The sequence below is a fragment of the Triturus cristatus genome, chromosome 7 (genome assembly GCF_964204655.1).
Source record: "Triturus cristatus chromosome 7, aTriCri1.1, whole genome shotgun sequence".
NCBI lineage: Eukaryota > Metazoa > Chordata > Amphibia > Caudata > Salamandridae > Triturus > Triturus cristatus.
The window spans coordinates 65,432,333-65,447,771 of record NC_140590.1 but is presented as its reverse complement, the minus strand read 5'-3'; the positions used below and the strand labels follow the sequence as shown (position 1 = coordinate 65,447,771).

Sequence of the window (15,439 nt, the reverse complement as noted above, 5' to 3'; positions counted from 1 at the left end):
TGTTTATTTCCGTTGTTGTGTTCCATGATTAGTATGCATTCTAAAGCGTCGGGACACTCCTTGGAGTAGCTGTACGCTATACAAAAACCTGCATAACATAACATAACATAACATATTAATTCAATAATTATAATTAAATTACTTCCCACCCTATTCCCCTATAAACCCACAACCCGCTCTGATACTAAAACGCTAAATTAAATGTAAAATAATTATAAATCTCTAAACATTTATTTTTAAATGTATTAAAATACATTACAATAATCTTTAACATACAAATAAAATACATATTAAATGACATTACACTAAATAAATATCGATATTATTGACATCGAAATTTTTACTTACGATATTACTTACATCGATATTAAGTACTTCGATATTATTAACTTCGATATTACTTACCTTGGGATCGATATTCTGTCCATCGATATTCTTGACTTCGATATTCTGTACCTACGATATTAAAAACACGATATTATTGTAGGTCGAAATTTAAAACTCGATATTTTGGCTAAACACCTCTGCACACAGTGTTCAGACTAAGGTCGCGGTGTAAGTCTAGGGATTTGAAAAACAGACCGTTCTCATGTGAAGAAAAAGCAAGCAAGCAGTTTTACTTATAGTAACAGTTACCTGTAGTATTGTGTGCAAAAACGGCAAAGTGGCAAGATGGCGTTTAACTTCTAAAACGCTTATGCTAACATAGCAATGTGTGCAGGCAGAACCCTGTCTTCACTACAATGCAAAATAAAAAAAAATGGGAAAGCAGCATCCCAAGGAGCGAGTGCGTCAGCAGCTCACTCGGGGGGAGGAACCAGCACAACCCACCGACTTCGGAGGAACAAGGGAATAATAACAGCCGGAATCCGAAGTGGTGATCGAATAAGGTATCCGCGAAAACAACATATCCAGAAGGGGTGTGGTCATGATCCAGGAATAGTAAGCCAAGCAAGGGCTAGTTCAGGAGATGTGATTCTATTACAGGACCGGAGGCTTCTGATTATGCTTCTCTTTCTATTTATTTGCTACTCACAGCAGCCAATGAAAACGTTTTTGTATGCAAATAAACTATATTTCCCATGATGCTTAGCTTGCACATCACATCCTGTCAAGCCACCATATCCTGTAGCTGAGCCTCTTTCTTTGCTGCTCACGCAGGAGTTAAGTTGACTACATGATTACTTTAACTTTTATTGCAATGGTTTTGAGCTACGATTGTTAATGCGATGTTAATGAGGTGATCGCGCGTTGCGCGCTGTGTTGCTTTGAAGGCCCGCGCGGGCTGTGTGCATTTGAACCTCCCATTGGGAGCTGTGCGTGCATTGTTTCAGCGCCCGCTGGGGCTTAAATTGATTTCCCACTCCCGCTGGGAGCACGGGGTACCGCATAGCTTTCGGCAGCGTTTAATGATCTTTACTGTTTGCGCGCTCCTCGAGCTTCTGCGAAGGCTTCCCTAGTTTGCCGGGTGGAATTAAATTAAGAGCAATACTCGCTCCTACGTGCATAGCCCAACTTTTTAGTAGATTTTGGGCTATGCACGTTGCGCTTGCCCCATGCAATCAGAGGCTCATTAGCCTCGTGAAATTCTTGTGTGTAAGACACCTGATTTGGCTGCAAAAGGCATCTGTCCCTGGAGTGCACACACGCTCCATTTATCACTGGATTTTGCTCTAATTACGTGGGCTGCAATAACTTCTATACAGCACTGCTGAGGAGCTAGGTACCTGGTTTATCTTGTGTGCATTGGGTTGGCTCCCCCTTTACTCCTCTCAGCTTATAAATATATATAAACCTGTACATCATGGATGACTGGGTCAGGTATGAGGAGGATGGTCTGTATCAGGAAGAAGTGGAAGCAACTTCTTTAGAGGATAATATTGTTGAGGCTCTGGATGCCTCCGTCCAAGAGTCGGTTAATCGGGCCATTGAAAAGGCAATACCTGGTACTGTGCAGCAAGCATTGGCTGCTGCGTTGAAACCCATCACCAAACAGTTGGAGAAGTTTGCCAAGCGGCATGGGTTTAATGCCGAACCTCAGAAAGATGATGAATCTGGCGAGTCTAAAGCAAAGTCATTGCCCCATTCTGGTGCACTAGCGACGCTACCTAAAGCTTCTACCCCGCCCAACATGGGTGAGAAGGCTAAGCGTCAGGAGCGTAGGAACACTGACACTGATACGGATACGGATACGGATACTACAGGGAGGTACACCCCCGAGGAGGAGGCTCCTCCCAAGAAACGATCACGGAAGTCAAACTTGTCCCAGACTTTGAATACCCCCTTTACTTTTAATCTGGCCGACATTGCACACCCTAGGTCGTCGGATTGTGCTCCAAACCCGGAGGTAGCAGCATATCTCCATGACAACCTGCGCAAGAGCTTCGATAAAGACGTGCATAACAGGTTGCGCTCTGAGTGCCCCAGCCCTGATATTCCGGATAAGGTGGCGGAGACACCAGACATAAACGTAAGCCTCATTACCTTCCTGAAGAAATTCGCTATGGACCCGAAGAAGGGAATCGATCGCGACTGGCGCTGCTGCCAAGACAAATCCCTGGATGTGGCGGGGCCACTGGCCAAAATTTTAGAAATGGCCCTGAAGGCGAAGGAGTCTGGTGCTTCCTTAGATCCCGACGTCTTGGCTGGATGGACCCAATGGGCAATCTCCCTGCTGTAAAATGCCAATTGTGCAATTGTTACTGAGAGGCGTAAGTTGCTCCTCATGAGAATGGATTCTAACTTGACGGAGCTGGCTGCGGCGGAACCAGGTCCTCTGGCAGAGGGTAACCTCTTTGGAGACTGCTTCGTGAATGACGTTTCCAAATATGTAGGTACATTCACGTCCCTTGACTAGGCCCAATCGGGCATCAAATGAGTTTTCCAGGCTGGCCTTTTTAATCGGGCCAGGCGAGAGAGAGGACGCCCGCCAGACCGCCAGTACCATCAAAGTCCTCACCGAGGAGACTATGGCCGCGGTCGAGGCGAATGAGACTCCACTCGTGGGGGTGCCTTCTACCCCAACAGAAGGCGCTTCAACAGAGGCGGACATCGAGCAGGCTTACAAGTCTGCAGGTAAGAGTTTCTGAAAACTTTGTTACCCTTGGGGGGTCATACTCAATTTTTCTATCGCAATTGGGCTCTGATCTCACAGGATGTGTGGGTTCTACAGACAATTCAGGGGTTTCACCAAGATTTTTATCAGACTCCCTTTCAGGACATTCCACGCCGACAACTTTCTTTTTCCCAACTAGAGTGCGATTTTATAGATACAGTATCGACGCATTGCTGCAGAAACATGCCATTGTGTATTGCGACGATGGTCCTCGCGGTTTCTGCAGCAATATCTTCTTGGTTCAGAAGAAAGGCGGAGGTCACAGGTTGGTACTGAATTTACAGGAATTAAATAATTTCATGACGTACAATCATTTCAAGATGGAGGGTATCCATCTCTTGGCAGATTTGCTGAAGGAAGGAGACTGGATGGTCCGGCTGGACCTGAAGGACGCCTACGTGTCGATCCCTATATTTCGTCCTCACCGCCGCTTTCTGCAATTTCAGTGGCGGAACTGGTGGTTCGAATATTTGGTCCTTCCTTTCCTTCTTTCCTGGGCACCTGCGGGTTAGCGCACTTACGAGAACAGGGCATCCGCATGATAGTGTATCTGGATGATATACTTATCATGCCTCAAACTCCGACTTTGGCTGCACAATTTTTGCACATGACCATGTCTATTCTTCAAAACTTGGAGTTCGTGATCAACGAACCCATATCGGCTCATTGTCCCGCTCAGACCATGGACTTTCTGGGGTTCGTCATCAACTCGCAGAAGGCCCAGTTGAGCCGTCCTCACTCCAAACTGAAGGATATCAAGAAGGAGCTTTCCACACTGCTGTCCAAACAGACGGTTTCCTTGTGGGCGATTGCCAGAATAGTGGGGCTTCTAGCATCCTTGATACAAGCGATATTTCTGGGCCCTCTTCACTCCCGGGCCCTTCAAAGATTGATGATTCAACACCTTCGGAAGGGTCTGTCCTACACGGATCGAGTCCCTCTTTTCAACGAGGTGCGAGAGGAGATACAATGGTGGGTGGCCCACATGGATGCATGGAACGGCAGAGTCATCTTCAGCTCTCAACCAGAAGTTGTCAGTCGGATGCCAGCCGTTGGGGCTGCATGGGTCGCTGCGGAGATATCTCCACGGAGGTTGGTGGTCCCTGCGTGAACCAGAGCTGCATATCAATTGCCTAGAACTGTTAGCAGGGTCGATCGCGATCTAGACACTCTCTCCCAAACAGGTCTCATGCTGCATCCTACTGAGGATGGACAATATCTCGGCAGTGAGGTATATCAACAAGTTGGGAGGCATGGGGTAGTCGTTACTAGCAGAGATAGTGAAGGACTCCTGGCATTACAGCCTGAGTCACCAAATTTAGGTCATAGCGGAGTACCTTCCGGGACAATCGAACATAGTAGCGGATTGGAACTCACAGTACCTCAAGGATTACAGTGACTGGCAACTCCAGCCCCAGATATTCAGTTGGTTACAAGCTCTGTGGGGCACGTGCTAGATAGACCTCTTTGCGTCCGGACTGAATCATCAACTGCAGACGTTTTTCAGCTGGAGGCCAGATCCGTTAGCAAGAGCGACGGATGTGTTTTCCCAGGACTTGTCCAAAGGTCTGAACTATGCCTTTCCCCCCTTAATCTTGATTCCTAGGGTGACCACTCACGTAACCCAGCAGCGGACGGAGATAATCTTGATAACCCCACTGTGGAAGCCACAGCCCTGGTGGAGATAAGTTGCGACTTTCCCAGGATGATTCCGTGGTCCTCGACGATGCTCCAGGGCCCTCATTGAGAGGTGCATCCTATGATAGTGTCGAGACAGTTGTCTCTGATGGCCTGGAGGCTTTTAGGCAACAATGGGAAATGCTAGGATTTTCGGACAAGGCTGTGGCCTTCATTGACCAGGCCTGGGCCCTTCCACCAGGAAGCTATATTCTTCAGCCTGGAAGGGCTGGGTTCGTTGGTGCGTGGAACAACATGTGGATCCTGTGGGGGCCGAGTTATCACATGTTGTGAATTTTTTATCAAAGAAAGCGTCCGAGGGTTTGGCGTACCGTTCCGTTAACAATTTCAAATCTGCCATTTCCACTGGTCATTCCCAAATAGATGGCAAGCCTGTGGGCATGCATCTGGTCATTTGTAAATTGTTAAAAGGTAACCGCGTTGCAAATCCTCCCAAACCTAAATATTCTTCCTTGTGGGACATTTCTTTAGTTCTTTCCTTATTTGATAGACGGCCAGATAATAATGTGCTATCTAGGAAACAACTGTCCTCTAAACTTGCTATGTTGTTATGCCTATCTGCCTGTCGGCTTTCATCCGACGTCAAAGCTCTTGATCTTACAGGTAGAGTATTTACTCCAGAAGGAGTTTCTTTTAACATTACTGCCAGAACTAAAACATTCTCAAGAAGTGTTGATTATCGTGCTTTTCCCTCTAATGCAAAGTTATGTGTGGTTCAATTCCTTAAGGCCTATGAAGAGTGTACTAGGTCTATACGACCGGATGGTTCAGTTCAATTGTTAATTGCATTACAAAAACCTCATAAACCTGTGTCTGCAGCAACCATAGCCAGATGGTTAAAATCAGTCGTGCAAGAATCTGGCATTGATACCCAGATATTTGGGGCCCATTCTGTTTGTGGTACCATGGCATCAAAGACTTTCATGTTGGGTTCTACAGTACAAGATATTATGAGATCTGCTGATTGGTCGTCTGAGTCTACCTTTAAACAATTTTATTATAAACCGGTGGGTGATATAGCTTCAGTTGTGTTTGATAAGCGTTAAACTAGCATAATGAGAAGCCTCCGGTCCTGAAATAGAATGAAAAATTAGCTAGCATTAGCGCCAAGTATTTTCAGTTCTATTAAGGACACGGAGGCGAGGATTATCCCACTCGGTTATATTACAATGTTTGTAATGTTTACCCACCCGTATGTATTTTATATTCTGTCTCAGCAGAAGTTACGGGTATTTCCTGTGTTTCATTCCTTTCAGGTTCTGAAAAGAAGATGGAATAGGAGTACTTCTGGTTAAGAAGATGTTTAGTTCCAGTTGGTTTGGTTTCTTCCACGTTGGAGGATGGTTGTTTGGACTTGAGTTAATGTTATTGGACTAAACTGTTCGAACAAAAAAAGAGGCTCAGCTACAGGATATGGTGGCTCTTATAGGGCTTGAGAAGATGTGATATGCAAGCTAAGTATCATGGGAAATGTAGTTTATTTGCATACAAAAATGTTTTCATTGGCTGCTGTGAGTAGCAAATAAATAGAAAGAGAAGCATAATCCTCGCCTCCATGTTCTTAATAGAATTGAAAATTCATGGCGTGAATGTTAGCTAATTTTTCACTCTTATGCTAGACCTGAGGGAACGTCAATAAATTATGCATTTTTAAAATAAACTTACAACCTTGAGTTGTATGTAGCAAGTATGCGATAAGGGAACCTCATCAAATTTCATACCAGAATTGCAAAAACACTTTCAAATCCGGCTCCAACCTATGGAACAGGATGCCTGAGGCCTGACAGTGCTCTGCTTCACACCAAGATTTCTGATATAGCGCTCACCTGGCTCACAGGAGCAGCAAGGCATTTTATAATAGCATTGTTATTGCAGCAGGTGCATTTTAAGCAAAATTATGTACTGGGCTCTCGGGAAAGTAACTCACCCACGACCTACAGAGTGAAGCCCTTGTGAGCGATAAGGAAGGATCCGTCACCCACTTGCAACATTGGAAGAGGCTAAGTGAAGGTCTGCAATAGGCAAGTGGTTCTAGAGAAGCCGGGCATGGGGTGTATCTAATGAAAGGACCTGACAGAACTCAGTTTGGTACCAGTCTAGGCCCAAGACCATGATGTCTAAGTGGGGGGTAGTTGTACCCACCGGAGCCCAGACTGCCCAGCAGTCTCCCAGTGAGGCAGAGGTCCCTCCAAAGGAAGAGAGACTAAGTAATGGAAGTCCTAGGCAGAAGTTTCTTGCATTTTCCAAGGTGTAGCATATTGATGTTATGTGCTCTAGTACCCACGTGGTCCTGGGGAGGAAACACGTGATATGCGGGGAGATGTTAGGGTGTGGTTAATGTTGAGTATGGGATAATGTGCCATGTGTTAGTGTATGCAGAAGACAAGGGTCCCGTGCTCTCCATGCCTATGGAGTCAAGCTATCCTGGCTGATGAGGGGTGAAACCCCGAAACCAGTCCTAGGATGCTGGTTCCTTTTGCATTTGTCAGCCCGAGTGGGAAGGGTATGCCCAGACGTGGGTCCCGTGCTCTCCATGCCGCTGGAGTCAAGCTATTCTGGCTGCTGCTTGTTTCCAGTCCAGGGAGGACCTGGCCTGGCAGTTCAGGCTGGACTGTTCCCATAGGGAGCAGGGTCAAGACTTATTTTCATATGGCTGGGTCCAAACCGGAATGGCATGGTGAGCAAACAAACGATGGATTTAGGCCCAGATATCTGTACTGGGGTGAATGTATGACATTAGTCTGCATTCTGTCCATCAATTTTTCTTTTTGCATAGTCTACGTGTGGGCCTATCTGCAGGAGCAGATATATCCCTATAATGTCCAGCCCATTCTGTAATGTTGTAAGTGAACAGGGAAGTCTTAAAGAGTACATGGGCTGCACACAAGTTTCCTAGCTTTATGATGGCTACACTGATTTCTTAGGTGTTTGGTATAAACATCATGTCTTAATAAATCCACACTAATGCCAGTGTTGGACGTATTAATAAATTCACACAGAATACGCTTTTAGAAGGTCAACTGAAAACATAACCAAACACTAGTGGGGTCTTTGGCTGGTTTCCACCTGCCTGCCACCACCAGACATGTGTTTGACCTCATGGGGTGAGAGCCAGTGCTCTCAGAGGACAGAAAAAATGCCTGCTGTGTGCGGGGGTGTTTCACAACTCCTCCAGGACAGGATGGTCTTCCCGGCCGGAAGCTTCAAAGGCAATTCCGGCTTTGAAATCCAACCCAGAAACCCACAGATAGTGGAGGAGGCCAAGCCCCCTTTTCTGCTCCACTTTTGGCAGGAGGAAAGACGGGAAAATTAGTTTGATGGGGAGAAGGCCGCCTCCTCAGCCTGTACCACCTCTAGGGCGAGGCAGGCAAGTGGAACCCCTCTCCGGAAATTCCACCATCTTGAGTTGGAGAAAAAACCTCCAATCAGGGCTAGGGTAGTGCCTCTTCCCACAGGAAGTAGTCACTAGAGGGTGTAGACACCCTAAAGGTAAGTAGCACATCGGCTACTACCTGTCTCCCCTTGTACCGCCCTTAAATTCATTATTTAGGTGGCTCCCTGAGACCTTGACTTCAGATTCCCCAGACCTAAAGAAGACCAAGGAAGAAGACGTGCTGCTGATCCAGGAACTAAGCCCTGCTGCAGATGAAACCGGCGCCAAACCCTGCAACTGCGAAAGGACTTGACAACTGCCGTCACAACCAGAGACCTGTGCAGCCTCCAAGAAACTCAGAACCCTGCCAGCCTTTGCCAATTGCCTGAGATCTCCCTTTGGACTAGTGGTACTAGTCCCTGACACACCACCAGTAATGACCGCTACCAGGTGATGACTGCCATGGTCCGTGTTGACGCAATTCACCCTGTTGCAGCAGCTAAGGACTGTTGGTCACCAGTCAGGTAACCAAACCCTTCAACACATCCACCAGCCTCAGGGATCCTCACAGTACCTGCAACCGACCCTGGATACAGCCCCGCTCCTGTAAGCCTGTACCCGCTTCCTTATGGCTTTGACTGCGTGAAAGGAGCAGCTTGGGTATGACCGAGCCAACCACCACGGACTGCACGCACCACACCTGTAGCTGAAGGCGACCGGTGAAGAACCAATTCTGCATCCCAAGACCTCCAACACTTCCGACCCAGGTAACCCAGAACTGCCTGCTGTGTCTGAGCCCTGGGACTTCCAAACTTTGACTCCCCTGGAGTAGAACTTACCCTTAACTCGGGGGGACCATTGTCCCCCAAAACTCTGTGTCAGAGTGTTGCTTCTATCGACCATGATGGTAAATGTGTTGGCGGTACTTCGCTATCTAACGCTATGCTTTTCTTCCCCTCGTCTGCAACGGTTTCTGCCTGATGGTATTGACCGCTATTGCTTAAAAACCTGCAAGCATTACTGACTTGAAATGCATTTGGTTCAAAATCCTCTTACAAATCATTTATTAACTGGTGAACGTAGTTATTGGTTTCTAAAAATATATATAAAGATACAATTTTATTTTTCCTAATTGGCTTCGGATTTATTCTTGATTGTCTGTCTCATTTATTGCCTCTGTGTGTGACAACAAATGCTTAGCACTACCCTCTGATAAGCCTAACTGCTCGCCCATACTACCACGAGAAGAGCAAAAGAATGATCTGCTTTTACCTCTTCACACCTATTGGGGATCCATTGGACTCTCTGCGCAGTGTACTTCATTTTGGTGCACTCTATCGAGAGCCAGTGTCCTTCAAGTGGTCTCTGGAATTCAACCAGAGTTCCAAAGACCGTAACCATGCGATTGAGAATGCAACTGAAGTGGCCTACTTTGACCCCAAGTTGCACACCGAAATAATGGTTGATGCAAGCCTGGTAGGGCGAGGGGCAATCCTTGCTCAACACAATGGCCATCTGAATGCTCAGAGACACATTGTGGCCTATGCCAGTCGAAGCCTGTCTGACACAGATCGCGCCTGCTCTTAGCGGAGTAGGGGAGTCTGGCTGAGGTGCGGGCCTGCAAACATTTTTATGTATTACTCTATGGAAAATGATTCACTATCATCACAGAACACCAGACACTGCTTACAATTTTTGGGAAATGTGAAGGCTAAGATGCCCCCTCGCTTTGAGAGGTGGGGGCTGAGACTGCAAGAGTATGACTATGAGATTGTGCACAAACAAGGGAAGGATCAAAACCCAGCATATTACTTTTCACGAGTGCCGCTACATCGTCAAAGTTCAACATCCAAGATGGCTGTAGCCTATCTCAACTTTATTATGAGATCCAGGACACCAGAGGCTTTGCCTGTGGAAAAAACATTGCTTCCAACAGTACAGATAAGGACCTGACCATAATCAAAGAACTCATTACCACAACCCTTTGCTTATGATGTTAAATTCCAAAAGCTCAAAAAGGTACAGGATTAGTTAGCAGGGACCCACAAAGGCATGTTACTGTGAGGCTAAAGAATTGTCATACCTGGAAGCCTAAGACAGCAGGTCATACAGCTGGCCCATGAAGGGTATCGCAGCCACCAAGAGAGCCTTAAGAGATTGAATGCGGTTCCATCAGCTAGATGAGCGAGTTAGGAAGGAACTGAAGGCGTGCCACATTTGCAATTGTTTGTCTCCCAAGTTGATGCCTCACCCAGTGAAAATGTCTGACCTTCTTGAACATGTTTGAGATAAGGTTGCTTTTGACTCTTTTGGGCCGTTAGGAAATGGACATCATCTCATGGTAGTAATAGTTGAGTGTTCATATTTCCATTTGGTGGAAGACCTATCTTCAGCAACCCATGGCAAAGACATAGAACAGCTTCATGACACCTTTGCAACGTGGAGCAGCACCAAAATCCTCAAATCTGATAAAGGCACACCCTTTAACAGCAAAAGGTTTGAAGAATTTCTTGCCCTACTCAACGTCCGTCCTACACCAAAAGAGTACACCCCTCTGGCCCCAGGCCAATGGTGTTGCTGAACGATTTCTGGGCACCCTTGAGAGGGTCATTCAACACGCGTCCATGGAGGGAATCGATCCCAACCAAGCTTTGTGCCAAGACCTCTGGGCCTATCATTCAACGCCTCACTACACAACTTGTTAGAGTCCAGCCACCTTGCTATTTGGGAGAGTCATCAGAACAAAACTTCCTCAATGGACCCTGGATCGATCAGTGAATACCGACACGGTTTGAGACACTGACGTGACTCGAAAAAAGAAAATGAAAATGTATGCAAATTGGCATTGGAATGCCCAGGAGTGAGCATTGGACAAGGAGACAGGGTACTGGTTAAACAGAGATGAGGATAGAAAACTGGTGCTCCTTTTGCCGCTGAGCCATTAGAGATTTTAGTATGCAAGGGACATATGATAACAGCACATTGTCCTTGACAATCCAGCACTCAAAATATGTCACATTTCATACACCTATCACGAAACTTGTAGAGTCCTGAAACCATGCATGAAGCACTTCTGCCAACAGGTCTGGGTCAAGCACCTGAGCCTATGTCACCATTGTCCGCTCAGGATGGACCTCAATCATCTTGGATCACCCAGTCCGGCCGACAAGTGTGAACACCTCACTGACTGATTCAAGAAATATGATTTTTGTCATGCTCACCACTTTTTTATTTAACAAACGGGAGATGTAACATATTGATGTTATGTGCTCTAGGATCCTTGTGGTTTTGTGTGGACTCTGGAGAGGAAACACGTTAGGGTGTGGTTAATGTAGAGTATAATGTAATTTGTGTGAGTGTATGTTGAGGAATAAAGAAATATTTTACTGGCCGCCCGGATCCCACGCTAGATAGGGTTGCAATGTGCAACAGTCTGGGTCACTGCCAGAACTGCAGAAATTACTAGGGACTGGAAGAAATACTAGGGGGAGTTCTTCTAGGTGCAACAGACCTATCGATCATTTGGGCGCTGAAGAAAATTGGTACAGGGGCAGTTCTTCAAAGGAGAGACTGAGAGCAGGGCACAGATTGGAACTGTCCCTAAGTAATCCATGACAAGAAGGAACCCTGGCTGGAGGTGGGAACCCTTGACTTCCCAAAGGGGTCAGATGGTAAGGTCAGATGTTGTTGGCCAGGGGGGATGAGCCCTGTGGAGCTTGGTGGGAGGAGAGACTAAAAGAGTGTAGGCCAAACAAGGGGTCAAGGGGCAGACTCTCACAAGGCACCTGCCATTGAGCCCGTACAGCTGCAGAGGGAGATGAGGGTGAACCCAAAAAAGCAGACCAGGAGTTGGAGTCCGGTTCATAGGGTTGGTCATCAGAAATTGCTGAAGGATCATCACTGGTGTGGTTTGTATGTCCCAAGAAAGATGCCCTATTATTGATGGCCTCATGAAGGTTTCTCAAGAAGGAGTGGAAGAGGATGGTAAGAGTTCATACACTCTACAAAAAAATAGGTTTTTGATTGGAAGTGGGTCAAAAACATCCTCAAACAACAACCACAATCTTTATCAGGGTGAACCACAAAAGTCACTAAATTAACCTGTGCTTCACCCTCTGGTAGTTTGGCACAAAAGCAGTCAGGCTTAACTTAAATGAGCTGTGTTAAATGTTTATTCAGCACCAAAAACATATTAAAGTAAAAACACGCCAATTTAGAAACATAGAGTAAAATTGAATAAATTTAGGGCCATATGTAGGTGGGCTAATACCGGTCGGTAACGGCGGAAAATCGGTAAATTTCCCTTTACCGACCGGTATTTAGCCCTTTGCGATGTAGGAGGCTGGATTTAAGGATTCGGTAATTTACCGATTCGTTATTTTAAGGAATCGGTAAATTACCGAGTCCTTAAATCCTATGTAGGGAGCACTCAAGTGAGTGCATTTTTGGTTTAAGGATTTGTTATTTACCACAAACTACAAGTTGGTGGTAAATACCGAATACCTTTCCAAAAGCAATTTTGTGCTTTGTTAAAAGTGCCATGTGGCAGACATACATGCCGGGCATGTATGTGCTCCACATGTGCACACATGCACGTTTCAGGGGTGCAACAGGGTGTCAATGTGACACCCTGCCACCCTTGAATATGCTCCCCCTATTACCGATTCGGTATTTACCGAATCGGTAATAGTGAATGGCTTCCCATTCATACCTATGGGCTCCAGGCCCATAGGAATGAATGGGAAGGTATTCCTTATTACTGATTCGGTAAATACCGAATCGGTAATAACGAATATTACCGAATCAGTAAAATTTACCGATTGTTTACCTACATTCTATTTACTGATTCTTAAATACCGAATTGGTAAAATTCGGTATTTAGGAATCGGTAAATAGAAATTACCTACATATGGCCCAAAATGAGGCCAAAACAACAAAAATCCAATCACTAGAACCAGAGATATGCAATTTTAAAGTTTTTTAGTAAAAATAGTACCAAGAAGCAAAACAACAGGGTCAGTTGCAGCAGGTCAGCTGCATGTCCCTGTAGCACAGAACAAGAGGTAAGCTAACTGACCCTTGGAGTCACTCAAGTTAGCCTGCGATGAAGGAAGCAGGTCCAGTCTTTCTTCTCACAGAGCCGGGCAGGCCTCAAGCAGTAGGGAAGCCCTCTGAAGAACAAGTCAGGCCACAACCAGCAGGACAGTCCTCTGGAAGCAGAAGGGCAGTCCTCTGAAGAACAGGGCATGCTTCTATCAGCAGGGCAGTCCTCAGGGGAACACAGAAGGCCTCAAACAGCAGGGCAGTCCTATGGGCACTTGTCAGCAGTGGCAAAGTGCACAGAGTGCTAAAAGCTGACAAAGCGGGTCCAGAAAACAGGAGGGATAAAAGCAAAAAGTTTGGGGGTAACCCTGCAGAGAGGGCCAAGTCCAACATACACTTAGGGTACAGCAGTATCCAGAAGGAGAAGCTTCCTGTGCCAGGGAAGGAGAGGCCATTCTCAACTCCTCTAGATGCCCTGTAATCACAGGCTGGTGTCCCACCTCAGGGAGAGGTCCGTGAAAGGGATATGTTGCGCTCACCTGGAGCTTCTCCATCTGGAGCCTGGCACTCCTAGTCTCACCCCAGAGATCTCTGTCATGTCAGAAGGGCTTAAGAATTGTCCGACGACTAACCACCATGAGATGAGGTACCCCTTTAAAATGCCAGGTCTCAGGAATTGACTGAATTTCCCTCACTTCCAGTTGTACAGCCTCAAGGGATGTCACGGTGCCCCTCGCATTTATAGAATGGGCCAGGAACTCTGAGATTGGTTTGGAGATTCCATGAAGGCACTAGCTGGGACCACTCACTAGACGGGAAGCGGGTTGTGTTACTTCAGCGTTTCCTGTGGGCACAGAAGATCGTGAGAGTCACTTCAGAGCACCGAGTGGCGCATCGCTATGGTCTGCCCACTTCATCTTCTGACTTTGATGGAGAAGATAATGGAGGCTGGAGACCCAGGACTCCCAAATGCAGTAAGAGATCATAATGCTGAGTGTGTCCCTCACACCCTATAGGAGTGTGGGTCATCCTGGCCAGTCTCTGAGCCCAGTTACTGAAGTCACATGATGAGGATTCAGCTGGAAGTGGGTGCACTGCACAGACCTAGTGGAAGGAGTGGGGCAGAATCCCTACCGAGGACAATTGATATCTAGGAGCTTCCACCCTGTGGTGAAAAAGTCAAGTTAAGCAACCGTATAATTTCCATCCAAGACGGGGTGTGCCCCCTGAATATCGAATCAACTCTATCGATGGGACAGAATATCGAGGTCAGGACATCGAAAATAAAATATTGTCAGGGAAGTAAGTCTAGATTTTCTATACTTAACTCCACATGTCTATACCGATGCAGGAGATATATCTTCAAGGTACGAAGATAAGGAGGTAGTTATATACTGCACCATATGCACTTACCTTTCGATATTCTGTCCCTTGATATTAACATGCTACGATATTGTTGGTGTGGATATTCAGTAGCTCTAACCAAGACTTGACTGTGCTGTGAGATGTGACACAGAGGTGCTGCAGATGGTTCTTTGCTTTAGGTTACCTCATCAGGTGAGGAGACTTCTGTAACTGAGGACAAAGATTCAGACAGGCTGCTCGTATGCAGCTTCTGATGAAAAGGTTCTTCTGGAGAGCGCGCTTCCATGTCCAATGTCACTGAAGGCTTTTCAGGTTCTGATTCAGAATATGACAATCAATCCAGAGTCTTCACTTCAGGCCCCTTGATAACTGGCCTGAGTCCCAAAGTGCTAGGAAGATGACCTTTGTGCTCAGTTTTGGATGCCTTCTCTAAATGTCACAAAAGAAACCCGGATCACCCTACGGTCCTTCAAATCAGTTCCCACAATCTCCTGTCTCTTCCTCCCTCTCTTTCTCCCTCTCCCCCTTCTCTATCCTGCTATTTCTCTCTCTCTCCCCCTCTCTCTCTCTCTCTCTCTCTCTCTCTCCTTCTCTCCTTTATCCCTCCACCGCCTACTATTCTAGTCATGGAGATTTCTTAAGCGCGTGGCTACCTAATAGGGCGTCCTAGCGCTATGACAACTAAGTATTATGCGGAAAAGATGAGAGTAAAAGAGGGTAGCTAAAACTGTGGTTACAAAAGGGTGTTCTTTATCAATTTCATGAAAGCTAATTCAGATTTAGTTTGCCTCATGTTCTGTGGGAGTTTGGGTTTTGGGTGCGAGGAACGTGAAAGATCTCCACGC

General features: G+C 46.4%; 1 protein-coding gene across 2 annotated transcripts in view; it reads left to right on the top strand.

Moving 5' to 3' along the window:
* The window catches only part of LOC146808829 (urokinase plasminogen activator surface receptor-like), a 644,273-nt gene that overhangs the window by 479,570 nt on the left and 149,264 nt on the right, over nt 1-15,439 (top strand). The window lies entirely within an intron of this gene.